This window comes from Eublepharis macularius, chromosome 6 (assembly GCF_028583425.1).
Source record: "Eublepharis macularius isolate TG4126 chromosome 6, MPM_Emac_v1.0, whole genome shotgun sequence".
NCBI lineage: Eukaryota > Metazoa > Chordata > Lepidosauria > Squamata > Eublepharidae > Eublepharis > Eublepharis macularius.
In genome coordinates this window covers 78,647,199-78,665,598 of record NC_072795.1, presented here as the reverse complement: position 1 = coordinate 78,665,598, position 18,400 = coordinate 78,647,199, and the positions used below count along the sequence as shown (strand labels likewise).

Genomic DNA, 18,400 nt, shown 5'->3' with positions numbered 1-18,400 from the left:
GTAAGATAAACAAGTTTGAAAGGGATATGTTCAGCTGCAGTAGTACTCTGTCCTGACTGCTCCCCTTGCCTCTCAATAGTGTGTAACTTGTTATAACATTGATGGCTTACTGTGGTAGCACCTGCAAATATTTCTGAACAGGAGTTGAATGACATTCTAACTGTTTTATAAGTATTGTCAAGACCAGCCCAGAGTCTGTGACGTGAGAGGAAAATTCTCTGGCTCTGTGAATGGATTGGCCATTCTAAGAGGCCTGCTGTTCATTTCTGGATGTCAAGACAGCTGTCATGTGGATTCTTTTGCTTGGGCTGGATTTTTTGTTCTGTGTAACAATGTAACATACACTTTGACTTTCATAAAAGAAAAAATTCTTCTCTCTTGAAGCACCTATCCACTTAGGAGGTCACCATGCATCTGGTGAAGAGGGAACCGAGACTTTGTTTCTGCTGCAAAGGGCTAACATGGCTTCTCTTTGGGAATTAGTCTGGCAAAATGATGTTACAATGACAAAATAGAAATGGGAATGCTGAACCTAATAATTCCAAATTAGGAGGGTAGAGAGACAAAAAGAATTTGTTTTCCTTAAGTGTAAAGGTGTCCAAAACTAGAAGAATGCCACAAAGCATCTAGTGAGGCATACTGACTCATCTTAGCAAGAAATGATTAAGACTTCAGAACTCTTAGCGCACTGGGCGGCATCCAGAACTGTTAATTTGAGCTAAGGTTGAGCTTCTGATAAACTGCAAGATTATAAGCTTAATATATTTTTAAGGGTTTATTTTAATTCACATCCCAACTCAGCATCCAGAAGAGTTGAACAGCCACTGTGTTCTGCCATTGCCAAAACATTTGACTGTTATTAATATGTAGCAATGTTACTAATGGGCCAAGAGCGTTTAATTTTGTTGTAGCAACCCTGCTATGATTTCAAGCTAATAAAGAGCGACCTTTCAAAATCCACCGAGTTTACGCCCAGTTCCCCAGGAAACTGCTCATGTTCCATCCAAGTATCTTTTCCTTTCTTTTATATACATGCAAGTGTTCACTCTTTAGCTGAAGCTAGTTCAGTGTGCCAAGACACTCATACCCAAAATGTAAGGAATACTTCATGGGAGTTGCTAGGCATGGAAGGTGCTTAATATTGTTCAGGGGTCACGACCTGACTCATGCTCTCCCCCAAACGAAAAACACTCAAAACTGCTTGTTGTTGAGGCAGTTTATACAATCCTGATTGCTTTTTGTCTTCTGTCTGTAACTGGACTTGGATCACATGCTAATAGAGCTCTCATTGGTTTAGATTTTAGGTGGAGTCTATAAAAACAATGATTACTTAAAATGTTTTCCCTTTGGATTGTTTCACAGAATGCTACTGATGCCAAAATAACCAGGAAATAAAGCAACTCAGTGTATAAGTGCCGAGAGCTTGTTTCTTTCACAGTGGCCTGCCAGTTGATGATTTTGTTGTTGATAGCATGTGTTATTGATGAAATACTGCACACTATTTGATATCCACTTGATAGAGCCAGTTTGGTGTATTGGTTAAGAGCAGCAGATCTCCGATCTGGAGAACAGGGTTTGATTCCAGACTTCTCCACTTGAAGCTGGGTGACCTTGGGTCAGTCACAGCTCTTCTAGAGCTCTCTCAGCCCCACCCATCTCACAGGGTGATTGTTGTGGGGATAATAATAACATACTTGTAAACTGCTCTGAGTGGGTGTTAACTTGTCCTGAAGGGCGGTATATAAATCAAATGTTGTTGTTGTTATTATTTTAAAGAGCTATGCATTTTTAATTGCAAGAGTTTCTCTTCACTTGGATATGTTTCTTGGGGAAACCTATGCCTTTTTCACTCTTCCTTTCCCTTTTATATTTCATGACAGCATTACTCATCTGATTGCCTTTACACAAAGAGTTTGGTACTTCGCAGGCCACGCTATTCAGAGGTTTGCATTTGTACATTTGTAAAGTTTTAAGAAGGATCTCTGACTTCTGCACTTGTGTTTGTAGGTGCTGCTTTTTTTACTGTTCCCCCCCAACCCCACCCTCAAACACATATAGGTTTTCCTGTCTTCACTTTCCACTTGTTTAATTTGCATAATGCACATCTGGTTTTGACTTTTTGTACACAGTATTGTCACCACTGCCACTTTTGTTTTCCAAAAGATGGCTCCTCAAGAAGCAGTGTGTTGCTGTTTGTTGCTAACATGGTCCTATGAAAAAAGTTTCTGAAAATCAATAATTTTGGATAATTAATGCTTGGCTGTGATACTGATTATTTGGGGTGCAGTTCCCATGTTGAACCCTGAGGAGCAAAGTGGAAACTCATTCAATAAAGTGCCATACTTTACTTTTATTAACTTGTCCCATGGCGGTCATGTATAGAGATGGGCACGAACAGCAATACGAACAAAAAAAAGCCACAAACAGCCCAATCTGCTGTTCGCAAACAATCTGTTCATAACTTTAACTTTAACTTTAACTTTAATTGAATTTTTATACCGCCCATCTCCCGAAGGACTCAGGGCAGTGTACAGCAAAAATAAAACATACAAATATAAAACAATAAGAATATAAAATATAAACATATTAAATAGTTTAACTCAGAAACAGGACAACTCAATTAAAACACATTTAGGCCAGCCCCGCTTGTTGGAATAATAACGTCTTAAGGGCACGGTGAAAGGTGTGTAGGTCAGGGACCATACGTATCTCCGGGGGCAATTCATTCCAGAGGGCAGGTGCCCTGACAGAGAAGGCTCTCCCCCTGGGGGTCACCAGCCGACATTGTTTGACCGACGGCACCCTGAGGAGGCCCTCTCTGTGGGAGCGTACCGGCCTGTGGGAGGCTATCAGTAGCAGCAGGCGGTCTCGTAAATACCTAGGCCCTAAGCCATGGAACGCTCTAAAGATGGTAACCAGCACCTTGAAGCGCACCCGGAAGACCACCGGAAGCCAATGTAGCTCGCGCAGGAGAGGTGTTACATGGGCGTGCCGTGTCGCTCCCATAATCACCCGTGCAGCCGCATTCTGCACTAATTGCAGCCTCCGGGAGGTCCTCAAGGGGAGCCCCATATAGAGAGCGTTACAGTAGTCCAGACAGGAGGAAATGAGGGCATGGGTGACTGTGCGCAAGGCGTCCCGATCCAGTAAGGTACGCAACTGGTGAACCAGGCGAACCTGATAAAAAGCCCCCCTGGCCACGGCCGACACATGATCTTCTAACGACAGCCGCGTATCCAGGAGGACACCCAAGTTGTGAACCCTCTCTGTGGGGGCCAAAATCTCGCCCCCGATAGTCAGCGATGGAACCAGCTGGCTATAACGGGGCGCTGGAAACCACAGCCACTCAGTCTTGGAAGGGTTGAATCTGAGCCTGCTTCTCCCCATCCAGATCCGCACGGCCTCCAGGCACCGGGACATCACGTTAAGGGCATCATTGGGGTGATCCAGGGTAGAAATGTACAACTGAGTATCATCAGCATACTGATGGTACTTTACCCCAAAACCACGAATGATCTCATCCAGCGGCTTCACATAGATGTTAAACAGAAGGGGCGAGAGGACCGACCCCTGCGGCACCCCACAAGTGAGGTGCCTCCGGGTCGACCTCTGCCCCCCTGTCAGCACAAACTGCGAGCGGTTGGAGAGGAAGGAGGAGAACCATTGCAACACAGTGCCCCCCACTCCCAGCCCCTCCAACCGCCGCAGCATGATACCATGGTCAATGGTGTCAAAAGCCGCTGAGAGGTCTAATAGGACCAGGACAGAGGAGCAACCCCTGTCCCGAGCCCTCCAGAGATTATCAACCAATGCGACCAATGCCGTTTCCGTACTGTGCCCAGGCCTGAAGCCCGACTGATACTGATCCAGATAGACATCTTCCTCCAGGTGCTGGGGAAGTTGTTGCGCCACCACACTCTCAACAACCTTCACCACAAAATGAAGGTTGGAGACTGGACGATAGTTTGCTAATACAGCCGGATCCAGGGAAGGCTTCTTGAGGAGGGGCCTCACCAACGCCTCTTTTAGGGCCGTTGGGAAGAAACCCTCTCGCAAAGAAGCATTAATAATTCCCTGGAGCCAGCCTCGTGTGACCTTCCGGGAGGCCACCACCAGCCAGGAGGGACATGGGTCTAATAAACAAGTAGCAGCGCTAAGCCTACCCAGTATCCTGTCCATGTCCTTGGGAGTCACAGGGTCAAACTCTTCCCAGATGACATTCACAAGACCCACCTCTGTCCCCCCATCTATACTCACCCAGTCAGAGTCCAGACCCTCCCGAATCTGAGTGATCTTGTCGTGCAGATATTGGACAAAATCCTCAGCCCTGCCCTGCAAAGGGTCTTCCCGCTTTCCCTGGTGAAGTAGGGAGTGGGTCACCCTAAACAGGGCGGCCGGGCGATTATCTGCAGACGCGATCAAAGCAGAAAAATAATTGGATTTCGCCGCCTTTATCGCCCCTAGGTAGGTCTTAATATAAGACCGTACCAGTGTCCGGTCAGAATCGGAATGGCTGGCCCTCCAACCACTCTCTAGGCGTCTTTTCTGGCGTTTCATCTCCCTCAGCTCCTCAGAGAACCAGGGGGCCACTCGGGATCGGCACTGGGTCAGAGGCCGCAAAGGCATGACACGGTCCAAAGCCCCAGCGGCCGCCCTATCCCAGGCAGCCACCAGCTCTTCAGCTGGGGCATGAGCCAGCGCCTCGGGTAATGGCCCAAGCTCCGTCAGGAACCTATCCGGGTCCATAAGGCGCCTGGGGCGGAACCACCTGGTCGGCTCCGCCTCCCTGTGGTGGGGGGTAGCTAAACGGCAGTCCAGTCAAAGGAGTGAATGATCTGACCATGACAAGGGTTCAATGACTAACTCCCCTGTTCCTAGGTCATTCAACCACTGGCCAGAGACAAAAATCAAATCCAAAGTGTGCCCCCCAGTGTGCGTAGGGCCATGAACTAATTGGGTCAGGTCCATGGCCGTCATAGAGGCCATGAACTCCCGAGCCGCCTCCGATGCTTCGCCAACAGATGGCAGGTTGAAATCCCCCATGACCACGAGCCTAGGGGTATCAACCGCCACCCCGGCTATCACATCAAGCAGCTCAGGCATGGCCGCCGCTACGCAGCAGGGAGCCAGGTACACAATTAGCAGGCCCATCTGCACCCCACGGCCCCACTTCACAAGTAGGGACTCACATCCGGGTATCTGAGGCACATCGGTCTCCCTCGGACAAAGATTTTCCCTTATAACAACCGCCACTCCCCCGCCCCTACCCTGCGCCCTCGGCTGATGGAATGCACGGAAGCCTGGCGGGCACATTTCAACGAGGGGAGCCCCCCCTCCCGGCCCAACCAGGTCTCCGTAATACCTGCCAGGTCCACTCCCCCCTCTTGAACAAGATCATGAATGAGGGGAGCTTTATTTACCACGGACCTTGCATTGCATAGCATCAGTCGAGGGCCCAGACCCCAAGGGTCTGTACAACCTAGGGAACGAGAAAAACATTGGGGGCCGGAGCACGCAACCTCTCGCAGACAGCGGCCGCGCGCTCCCAAAACATGATATGCCCCCCTGCTGCCACCATATCTGCCCCTCCCACCTACAGTACTGATGGAACCACCCTCATCAGTCTGGGATCCAACCCCGGCCCTGATCTCCAGACCCGCACGTGCAGTGCCACGGCCCCCTGCTGGACCTGGTTCTGACCCTGATGGGTTGCCCCCCAAACCCACCCCAGTCGTATAAACCACCCCTCCCCCTTCCCCCTTAAAAACCGAAAAGCAAAACTCCTTAAAAAACCCCTAACATCCTTCCGCTTTCGAAGCTGTCTCTCTGCTAGTCAATCTGTTTCTATTACATCCAGTGTCCTATAGGGATCTTGATAGACACATCCGTTTTGAGTGAGGATCTGCTGTCCTTTATAACTCTTATAGCTGGCATCCTTATGATCATCCTGACTGGGAACATGACTTCTGGTGTCAGGCCCCTTCCTTTGAGACGTATTATCGCCAGTTTCTTCCTCTAGCTTCTTGTTTCTGGTTTGGGCTTGCACAGTTCAGCAGAAGACGATCCATATCGTTGTTGGCTTTGCTCTGAGTAGCCCCCACAGTCATACTGGCATCCGTTGCTATTTCCATCTTCTCCTTTGCAGGCGTTTGATGGATTTCCACCAGCTTTTCATTAACCCCTCCCATTCTGGAGATTATAGCTGTTTGATCTTCAAGTGGGAGAGTTGCAAAATTATGAAGCAGTTCTTTCTCTTCAGGATTCTCAAGCCAATCATTCCCTTCTTTGATGTATGGCCTAAGACCCTGCCCTCAGCACACTCTTTTAATATCTTATGTCGGACCACATCTTCCATGCCAGCCACAGACCTAAGGTTGGCTGCCATGAAAGGTGTCCTGGGACCCTGGAAAGGGATCCTAAAACCGAACTCAAAACCCAAACGTAAATACTCTGCGTCCACGCGCCTTGGGTATGCTTGAAGAAACCGCTCAAGTACTCTCCGCCTTATTGGACTGGGCCCCTTTTCCAGGCCCTTGCTGGCCCCCGCCACCCCCAAAATGTCTTCCACCTTGGCCACCCTGGCGTCCCCTAGGACAGGCAGAATGTGCATGCGGTCCTGCACAGGTAGGGCACTCGTGCCTGAATTTGCATGCCCTTCGTTGGCACACACCCTTGGACGTAAAGTCCCAGCAGAGCAGCCGTGATTGAACCTGCTGCCCCGCAAGGGCGCGGGAACCTGTGCCCTGGGCGGGCCTAATTATCATATGCCCGCTGTCAGTCCTATCTCCACTGGTGGACTTAGAAGGGGCCATGATCTGCACCCAGAGCTGGATCAGTATTTGATCCCAGGGCAAGCTGGGGGTCAAAGCCACACGTATGCGGAATTCTTCATCGTAACGAAGCCAGGCCCCCCCCCCTCAAAATCAGTGTATCCCCTATATATTATATTCATGTATTGAAACAGGGGGAGGGCCCTATGCAGCTGCGCCCTGGCCAAAACCCCGGCATAAACCAGGAACCCAGGCAACCAATGAGCCCAGGTCCTGTCAATCCGCCGGCGGATCTTCTCCTTATCCCTGTCTTCAAGATCGTCCTTGTCCCTCTTCTCCAGCTCCCTGAAGAGCACGGTAAAGACGTCCACATACTCGCCCCTAATGATCCTTTCCCTAGTGGCCTGCGTCAAGTGATCACCTAGCGGCAAGGCAGTATCACCAGGGGGCAATGCCCTATAAGGGACCATGCCATAGCCTTGAGCAGCATAAGGGGTTAAACTGATAGGATTGACGCAACCATAAGGCCATCCCGCCGTTGCGGCTGCAGCACCCAGAGAAGGCAGGACCGAAGACTGCTGCTGCTGGTACCCTGTGCCACCGGCATAGGTCGGCCACACCGGTGGGCCCGCCGCAGGCCATCCCTCAGAGGGTTAAGCGGTTGCCACGGAGGGGGTGGAAACACCCGGAGCGGCTGCCTGCCCCCAGGGCCCCCAGGGCCAAGCAGTGCCCTGTTGGGGCAGTGCCTTACCCTCAGGCACGTATGGGTCCACCGCGATGGCAACCTGCCCGCTGTCCTCCTGCTCCTCCTGGCAGACGTCATCTCCAGGACGCGGATGTTCCAGGACTCCGCCCCCGTCGCTTGCCGCCACACCTGACATTTGCTCAAGGGCAGAAAGACGAGAAGTAAAGTCTTTGTTAAAGCCCACCTTGGCCACCCGTTTGGCACCCCTACGAGGCTGAGCGGGCGCCACGGCAACCGCCACGCCCCCTTTTGCCCTCTCCAGAGCCATAAGGCGATCCATCAATTCCCGCCTGCTCGGTCCTTCCTCATCATCCGAGGAAGACAAGGCTGGAGGTGGGTTCCTTGGCACCGGCCGTTTAACCGGCTGCTTTCCTTTAGACGTACCCACACCCTTCTTGGGCGGCATGACTGATATCAAATGCAACCCGTCAGTGAGACAGTAATGAGTTGGCCGCCTGTGCACATCCCCACCAGATCAAGTGGAGCAGAGCTTATCCCAGTTACCTATAAGCCCTAAACGGTAGCTGCGTTCAAATTTAACCACAGGGGGCAGTGTTACAGTTCAACCACCGGGTGGCAACAAGAGCCCAAATTATTGAGCCCAACTATAATTGTGCAGCAGCCGCAATCTGCCACTAGGGGGCGCTACGAACCCCTGAGCAACACACTCAAATGGCTACCGCCCCAGGCAGCCCAAGGTACCCGCAAAATGGCTGCTGCTGCCGTTCAGTATAATGTGGTCCCAGTAAATCGCACGAAAAGCTGGGGACAAATCAACGCCAGGAGCGCCCTCCTTTGCATACGTTCCCGGGAGGAACTAAACCCCCCTCCCCGCCACTGAATATGCCCCCTGAAGAGAGGGGGGGACGCAGACACTAAATTGTAAGTGATGTTCTCCACCCTCCTACCTCCGGGCTACCGAGGCCACGGACGGGGCCTGTGCATATGCAACTTACTGCCCCTTACAAGGCGGCTATGAAAAGGCGCGGTGGCGCGCCCACGCAAATGCGGCCTTCAAGCGGCCACTCGCTCGCGCCTCTGTTGTCCAAGGGCGCTGCTGCAGCCTCCAAAGGCTAGGCTAGGGTTGCATGCCCCAAAAGCGGCTCTCTCAGTCGCCCGCCTCCACCGCTGCCGCGCAAACGGCCCGGCCGATCCCAAAGGGCCGCGCCAACGCTGCCGCGGCCGCGGCAAGACTGGCCGAAATCCGGCCACTGACGCTCCAAGACGCACCGCCGCCGTAGAGACTAGGGCCGCAGAGGCTTTTCCTTCGACGCTCGGAGGAGGAACAGGAGGAAAAACGCTCCTGCCTCTCCGAGCAATCGAAGAGACTGAGGCTGGGTAAGGGCGGAGCAGCCAGTAACGGCTCAAGGCTCCGCCCCCCCAGCAAAGCCCCGGATGCCCGGGAAGGGAGACTGTCTCCTTTCCACCGGGCGGGGCTCCAAAGGACGGCTCCCAGCTGAAGCGGCGTTCTGCCGCGCTGGGAGAGCCGCATTCTCTTCAGGATTCTCAAGCCAATCATTCCCTTCTTTGATGTATGGCCTTGTTGTATCTGGCCTCTGGGTTGAATTATCATCTCCTTTTATTACAGGTTCCTGGGAGGATTCCTTGTTATCCGTTGTCATCTCTTGGGTATCATAGGCATCTTTATTTGGCTGTTTGGTGATTAAAGATCTTTTAATAGTGTCACCAAACACACGGGTAGGGAAAATACCTTTATGCCTCAGGGTATTTCTGAGGACCAATATCTTATGTGGGATCTTTGCACTCTTAAACGTAAGGATTATCCTATGTGCTTGATTGTCATTGGTGATATCCTCTACCCCTTCCAGATCTATGTTCATTCTCCTCATCCCCAGGAGATAACTTAAGTGCTCCACCACTTTGTGCCTATGATTCCATAGGTGAATCCTTCCCCTGTACCTGCCGACTGTCAGAGCAATCTTGTTAGAATGTAGAAGCAGGCGTTGGTCCTGAATGTCTGCAGCTTGCCAATGCCTGCCACGAGCGTTCTTTTCTTCGCAGCATCTCCTCCAATTAACCCTCCATTCAGGCCTTGATCTTAATTGGTTTCCCTCCTTAATTTCTATGGTTGCTCTGCTTAATTTCTCGAGGTGGGTTTCCATAGCAGACAGGGTGTTAAATATAGAAAGTACAGTTCGAGCAATCAATTCAATCATCATCTTAATTGTTGAGTCATCCTCCCCTTCGTTGGATGCAATTGGATTGCAATTGCTTTCTCTTCCCTCTTCATTGTTTCCAATTGCACTTCTTCCATTCTCACTCTCTCCTCCAATATCCTGATCTTTTCCCTTCGCACCCTCTTTGCCCAATACAGCAAAGCGATTTGTTACTGGGATATTATATACTGTCTCGTCCCTCAAGGGGAAAAACTCACTTATCTTTGTCTGTTTACAGATAGGTGTGGTGGCGTCCTCCTCTTCAGTGCCGTGAGGCCTCTTTAAAGCACCCATCTGTCCTCTATTGATTTCCTTCTTTCCCTGTCTGTCCTCTCTTCTTTCTTAGGGAGCGTTTTATTTTTCAGTTTCTCCAATTCCCTTGGTTTATGCTGGCAAGTAGCTCACTATCACAATTAGTCTGCTACGGAGAGCACTGCCACTCAGTGCTGGCTTCAATGTAGCGTAGCTTATCTAAAATAAAAGTCAGCTAAAGATAGTGATTCAAAATACCTCTGAATGCCTCCGGGGAACCACTGTGATATATAGCAAAACACAGCTACAGTTTAGGAAGGCTGTTTAGGAAAGCTGACGAGTTCATAAAACAAATCTGGGAAAACGGCACGGAGCTCAGCATTAAGCGTCTATGCCGGCCGCCATCTTCTGTATAAGGCCCCATTCTAAATGAACAGGTGGTCATTGCAAGCCTCGTTCATTGCTGTTCGTTGCTGTTCGTCAAGCCAGACAGTCTGGCACCTGCAATCAATTCCCTTGGCAACTTAGGCAGGGATTGTCTGAACTCTGTCTGAACTCCTGCTGTTGCCCTGGAAACCCCCATCTAAGCCCAGTTTAGCTTGATAGGCAGGTCTTCCTTTCAAGTGTGGAGCTCCAAATTTGTTACAAGGGAACAAAGACCAGGGTGGAGGGGGGCTCCCAGCTCTGCTTTGGAGGGGAGAGACAGCTGCTGTTGGCATTTTGATAGAGAGAGTGCATTGGAGCTTGAATTTTCTTTGTGTGTGGTGGGATAGGAACCTACCCCTTAAAGTTCCAGGGCTGCTGCCATGCTCTGGGCCAAGCTATTATTTATTATTGGTACCTTTCCTGCTGCCTGCTCAAGTAAGGTTTCTGGGAGTGGTGCGGTAGGTATCTACCCCTTTAAGTTTCAGGGCTGCTGCCAGGCTCTGAGGCCAAGCTATTATTTATTATTGGTACCTTTCCTGTTGCCTGCTCAGGTCAAATTTCTGGTAGTGGTGCAGTAGGGATCTTGACTTTGATGATGGCTGGAGGAGGGCCTGCTGGCCCCCACAAACAGCCAACCATGAACATGTTCATGAACAGGGCCATGTTCGTGGTTGTTCGTGAGTCCCTGTTCATGGATGGCCATGAACATCATGTTTGTTTGTTTTCTGTTCGTGCCCATCTCTATGTATCCTTTCAAAGGTTGTCTCTTTGCTCCATTTGGAAAGCTGAGAATTCAGTGTGCTATTGCTATCTGAAACAGGTAGTAGGTGATATAAAAGGCCTCTGCTTTTGGTAACCACATTAATTAAGTAGCTGTTGTAGGGTTATTTATCCAAATTATCTGAATTACTCAAAATGGGATTAAGAAGTGACTTGACAAACCATGCTGGGGATACCCACTAACATAAAACACAATGTACAAGAATGGGACTCAAGGGGCATCTCATTTCTCCTGTCTTCCCTTCTGATCTTCCTCTTTCCTTCAACCTGGCAGCTCTCATAACCTCTTCCCTTCCTCTACTTTCCCATCCACCAACCTACTTTTATCTGCTTCCTAGTCTGTAGCTTTCTTTCCCTCCCCTGGAAGCCTCTCCCCTTTTCTTTTCTCCACCCACCTACTTTTTTCTGTTCTCCTCCTTCAGCTTCTCTTCCTTCTCTCTCCTTTATCTGCTTCCTTTCTTCCCTTCCATCTTTTACCATTTTCAGCTTCTCTCCTTCCCTTACTCTTAACTTCAGAAACCAAGGTTTGGAAGGCTCAGCAATATTGTCATGGTTACTTAGCATCCCTTCCACACACACACACACAAATGCATAATAACCACTCACATCTCAAAACATAGTTTTATGAGATCTCCATGGGTATCTGTTAAAGCTACAGATGTTGCTTTGATTATTTGGGTAGTTTTTAACTCTCCCAATATTTATCTTTTTAGATTCCAGATTTTTCTGAAAACCTGGGTTTTCCTTCAGTTTTGTAGAAAAGTTCCCTTTCCCCTTACATTTCCTCCAATTTTCCTTTTTTTAAAAAAATGGGGAAACCTCATGTGGGTAAACCTGGAGAGAGGTAAATATTATTGTACTCTGATTTCCAATGAAGGTGAAAGATGCTCTGTGTGGATTTGCAAAGTTGTATTTCTATGTCAGAAACTGAAATATTGTTATGACAGCATCAAAAAGTATTTTTAGCATTGAAATTAGGATGAGCACTCACTGCTTATAGCAGGTTCCATGTGTGAGACAGATAGTGCAATCCTAAGAAGAGTTAATTATAATGGCTTAGACTGGAGTAACTCTTCTTAGGATTACACTGAAAGTCTAGCAAAGTTTTGGATCATATTAACTACATGGAAATAAACTGTGCATCTCGTAATAGGGTTGTTGTTGTTTAAAGTAGTTTGTTGCTCTTTTCTTTCTCGATTTATATCTAGTCTTTCATATGACAGTTCAACATTTTGAGCTCATCTTATAAATATAGGATTCCTGAAAACTGTAGCTGGTTTACTATGGGTACAGATTGTTGAACATAATCCAGCATGCTAGGAAGCAGCTCTGGTTGGAGGAAATGGGACTTCTGAAATATGCATTTCTGGAGGTCACTGGGCTGGCTATAGCCCAGTCATCTTTCATGCAAGAACATTGCCATGTTGGGTCACACTAAGCATACATTCAGTTAAGCATGCAAACCCACTAACATCCTATCCCTAATAGTTGATCATCAGTGGTGGTTTTATTTAGTTATTGTCTGCACATGGATATTCTATTTAATCATTGTCAAGCAAGTTCCTTAAATTTAAAAAAGTCGTCTAAGCCAGTAATTAAAAAGTATCACTTATGATAAATTAAATTATACGTCTCTAAGAAGGATGAATGAATCTGTTAGATGACAAAACTCTCTTGTTAAACTGGAAATGAGCATCAGAGGAACCTGGGAAGTGAAGTGTATTCCCTTTTCAACATTATGGAGCTTTCCTCACAAAAGTGTAAAGAAGTTTCTTCAAACAATGATTGTGCAGCCTTTATGTTCCCAAAGACCTCAGCCTAGCATGTGTCCAAGTATTCATTGCTTTTGTGAGCTGTAAAGGTAGATCCAGGCATTAATTTTAGTGTCCTGGAAACAACATTGTCGGAATGAAGTTTCATGATTGGCTTAATTGTAAGCTATCTCAAACAGGACTTTGTGGCATAGAAATCTCCAAAATGTATGACCAGAGTTTCTCATTCTTGCAGCCCCAAATAATGTTGTGTAGTAAAAGGAGATATAGCTGCCAGAAAATGCTTCAGTGTTGTGGTGTGTGGATTTTATAGTTCAAGCAGTGCTAGTCAATGTTTTGTTTGTGATTGTGTGCGTGAAGGGATTGGAGGTGTTTGGGTTTCTATGCCCAGTTCGTCTGGTTGATACCCATCATAAGCATTTAGCTTCTGTAGAAGTGGTTGGTTACTGAAGTGGTTGCTTACAGTGGTTGCCTGCTCTGAAAAGCTACTTACAGTAATGAGTGTGCATGCATCTTCAGCTGTATGAAAAACATATAAAGACATGAAGCCACTTGCAAACACTTGATTGCTGTAAAGTCATTCAAACACTTGGTATATTCTGAAATGTTTAAAGTTTCAAATGAAAATTCAGTGTGAAGAGCAAATTTTGGCCTAGTGATGAAAGATAAAATTGTGTGCTACTGCAGGTTTAAAAGAATGCTGTTTAAATATATTGACATAAGTTGCTTTACACATGAGATTTCTAGGCTTTTCTGCAAGGTGCTGAGCTTTGTGCGCCTTTGAACAGCTCCACATCAAGTGAAAATCCAGCTTTTTCTATCACAGTGACTTCATACTTCGGGATGCTTCTCCTGCTGATTTCCAACTTGCCATGCAGCTGTTAAAAGCATAAGGCCCCCCGTCAGAGGATGACAGAAGGCTATTTTAACTTGTGGAGTGATGATTCTTTGGCAACCTGACTTGCTTTGCTGAACTTTGCTTTTGTTTTTTTAAGACCGGAGGGTGGTTTTTGCAGCTGTCTCTAGCCACATGTGTTTAATTACTCGTGTCCATCCATCATCTTTAGCACTCTCTCCTTATTCTTGCCCAGGGTGGATACTCCCCATCACAGGACCTTTGCAGATGAAAGTCAATAGATTTTAATGGGTTATATCAGGGAACAAAGAATTGGGAGTAACAGGCAGAATGATGTATGAGAATAACAAATATACTAAGGCTTTTTTGTTGTTGTTTGAAAAGTCCATCTTGAGCTGTGCAACCAATCAAGTATTGGTGGTTAAGACCTAGATCACATGTGGGAACTCTGTGGCCAGCACCATTTGCAGCACTCGGTAGTGTCTTTTTGCAGCTTGATTGATGGGAAGAAGCCATCTGATCTGAGATTTCGTCTTCAAACCACCAAGATGTACAACCTCTCTGTAACTGGAAGCAATACTATTTATATAACCTTCTGTGCTCTGCCACTGGTTTCCCTAAAAATTCTTGAAGCCCATGCACTTATGCAACGGACCATTTTACATTGATTTAACTGATCTTTGGGTGAGTCCTTAATAGGTTTAATTTTTTAAAAATAGTACAGGTCTAAGTGATAAAGGCCCCATTGTACTTCCTAACATCAATGGTGTGGTGCTGCACCCAGCATGTGCTGATCTGGAGGTGGCTCTAAAGTAATTCTTACAACAAATGTATGTCTGGCAAGCAGTAAAAACTGTTGTGGAGTGAATTTTAATGATCCATTCATTCATCTCACTTCTGCCTCAAAGGACCTTTTCTTTTGAACTGTTATTCGCAATGTTAAGTGACTGCAGAATAATTGCAAATAAAAACCAGTCTTCCTTCTTCCCCAGCTGTTTTCACCACCTTGTATAATGAACTCCATCAAAAAATTAAGGCAGGTACTGTAAAAGCAGCACTGACACACTATAATTCTACTAGGCATACCGATTGGTTTGATGTTCAAGGTGCCTCCCATATATGGGTGCCCCCCATATAGTTCCATAGAGCATGACTTGAACATCTGTAACGTTAAAGCGGGCAGCCCATCGCATCATTGTCATGATGATGAAGATGGCTCCAGTGCTTTTCGAAATTATCTGTCTGCAGTGCATGGCAAAGCCATTTATCAAGATGTGAACCAGTCCATGATTTGGGAATTTATATTGAGTAATGAGAGAATGCCCTGACATGGATAGCCCAAGCAAGCCCAATCTTGTCAGATCTTGGAAGCTAAGCAGGGTAAGCCTTGGTTAGTAATTGGATGAGAGACCTCCAAAGAAGACCAGCGTTGAAGAGGAAGGCAGTGGAAAACCACTTCTGTTACTCTCTTGTCTTAAAAACCCCAGCAGTGGTCGCCATAAGTCAGCTGTGACTTGAAGGCACTTCCACCACCAATGAGAAAATAGAATTTTTTAAGAGAATGTGCTTTTCATATCATATACCTTGACTTGCAAAGCGGCAACAACAACAAAAGCACATACCCAATATGTAAAAGAAAATTGGGAATACTTTCTGTTAAGTCAAAGTACTGAAAAGGGGAACTGGGGGAGTAGCGACGTGGAAGATGTTTGTAGAGGAACAATCAGTATTTATAGTGCCATCCTAAGCAAAGTTACATCCTTCTAATTCATTTGATTTCAATGGGTTTAGAAGGGTGTAATTCTGCTTAGGATGGCACCTATTGGATTACTTGCCAGACAGTTCTATGTTTTTCCCCCCTTGAAAAAAGTATCTCTGAATTTAGTGGGATTTGTTTCCTGATAAGCAGACGTAGGATTCAGCCTTGGTGCTGTAAAAAGGAGGATAATTCTGAAGACAGTGTGTCAGCAAACATCGTCTTGGTGTCTACAGGCAGTGTTACAACAAACATTTGAAAATAAGCCAAACAAAACATATTGTTTTCAAGCACTCACAATGTATCTTTTTAATGTCAAATACCAGGCTTTTGGGGAAAATAGAAAATCTTTACAGATTCCAAACTATTTGGCAAGTTTTCCATACAGGAAACTAAGAAAACTTTAGAAGCTCTTATTTGAAAATAATGGATCTGGACTAGTGACTCTAACAAAAAAAAAATGGAATTTGAGGGAGAGGGCTGGTTAGTAATGTAGTTAATACAGTAAGGACATGTTTTTAAATATTGTCCCTCTAGCAAAGAGCTACAAATCCATGCCTAATATGGAAGGAAGACTACAGTTTTTTTAAAAGCTGAATCTGTGATATCCAGAAATATGTCATCTAGGTAAAAGGTTTTCTCTCAGATGAAAAGTGATAACAGGCAAATGAGATCAAGCTGACAGATGACAAAGGGCAGTGCTATCACAGAATCGTTTTGCTAAAGGTCAAAATAATAGATGGCTGGTAAGCACACAAAATCTAATTGCAGAGTAGGGGGAATGGGAACAAGTAAACAGTTGCAGACAGAGGGAAAGGAGAAATGGGAGCTCAGGGCTATTGGGACCTTGTGACCTTAATCACCCTGCCTGAAAGCTTAAACATTAAGCAGATGCCAAATGAGCATTTATGTGATGCTGAAGATACACAGCACCAGTGAAGTTTCTCCATGTAGCAACACAATATTGTTGTTGGAATGTCTTCTGCATGCTCGTAACTGTCTCTGAGCATAAAGCCAGTCCTGTGCCATGATTGGCTTGTCTCCTTTGAGATTCATCGTGCTCTTTCCTAGAAAGTGTTTTGTAACACTAACAAGCTTTCTAGCCGTATGTCCAAGGGCCTTTTCAAATTCTACACATTTTCTGTATGGGAATCAAATAGAAAACACACAAAAACATGTATATTGTTGTTTAGAATAATTTTTTACAGCATTTATAGCCTTCCTTTTGAGACAAATTACCAAAGCAGGTAACAAAAATAAATACAGAGCCAAAGTGGGAATTAAAGCCACACCAAATTAAAACAGACTGCCAGAGGTTAAAAATCAGAAGAAGCCACTTTATATAGTATAGCTAGCTATTTATTTTGAAATTTACATTATTTATCACCTGTCTTTCTCATTGAGGCTCATGGTGGATTACACGGGGTGAGTCAGTACAAGCGATTTCAAAAATATTTCAATAAACAGTGCAATAGGATATATAATGCAAATTCGCTAAGATTTAAAACCAGCAGAAATCTGATAGAAAAAATGCTGAAACAGAGTGTAAGCAATTTTAAGACTAACATATCAAACAACAGAGGAAGTACCCCGTAGGATCATACTTAGAGCAATAGTAGTAAAGTCTATCATCCATCATACTTAGAGCAATAGTAGTAAAGTTTATAGTCACTCTCTACCTCTTTACTGATGCATTTCTTTGAGACCTCTTCCTTATATTAGAGCCCTCCCATCTGAGTAGAAAGCCCTCTTGAATAATTCAGTTTTGCATAATTTGCAGAAAGCTAGGAGAGTGGGAGACTTCCTAACCTGTTCAAGTAGTGGAGGCCACCACAGAGAATGCACATGTACAGGCACTTGTTGGTTTTACCCATGTGCAAGGTGTCACATGCAAAAGACCCTGTTCAGATTAACAAAATTGCTGTAGTGGAGCATAGGGAAAGAGGTGATCCCATAGATACGACCAAGACTGTGAAGAGTTTTGTATATGATAGCCAATACCTTGAATCGTGTTTGGTAACTGACAGGTAGCCAGTGGAGTGGCTGCCGAATGAGAGTAATATTTATGCCCCTGCTAGCTCCTGATAATAGCCAAGCTGCAGCGTTTTGCACCAACTAGAGTCTCTGAGTTAACTTTGAGGGGAGACCTATGTATAGTCCATTACAGTAGTCAAGTCTTGATGTTACCATGGCATCATATGGGTGGCCTGATCAGCCATGTCAAGGTAGGGTGCCATCTTCTAGGCTAGACTCTTTGTGGAAAGGGTTTGTTGTAGTACCCTTAACTAACTTTTCTAGCAGTAGTGCTGTCAACTGTATATCAGATGGTAAGTACACCTGAAACAGATTATGGAAAGGTAGGTTTATATTGAAATAAGTAGACTTTCAATTAGTCTGGGCCCAGTCTATTTTGGGCTTTAAAGATTTAATCCAGTACTTTCAGGTGAGTCCAGAAACTGCTGGGAACTGACTCAGTTGTAAAATTGGCATTACCTAACCTGACCACTCTTTAAAGGCAGACCCTCCTGGAACACATTATAGTGGTCTTGGTTGTTCTGAGCAAAGGTTGCCCTTGTATCTAATTAAATGGTATCTTCTGTTACTGTTATAAACCGGATAGTGTCAATTTTTGTTTCAGTGTTGGCAGTCAGCAATTTCTGCCATTCATAATAACATTCACTTAGCTAGAAATCAATAAAAACCCAAACTCTGACAGAAAAATTACTGTTTTCAGTTTTAGGCTCTGTTCTCTTTAGGTGCACAGATCTGCCTGTCTGTCAGAAAAACTTCACACTTTGTCAGTTATGTTCGCCGTTGGTGCATTGGTGTCCACACTGGATGTTTCCTACAGTAAATATGTGAAGTG

The 18,400-nt window shown here is 46.1% G+C and overlaps 1 protein-coding gene across 9 annotated transcripts in view; it reads left to right on the top strand.

The window, feature by feature from the left end:
* Positions 1 to 18,400, top strand: part of ABLIM1 (actin binding LIM protein 1) — a 224,231-nt gene that overhangs the window by 141,995 nt on the left and 63,836 nt on the right. The window lies entirely within an intron of this gene.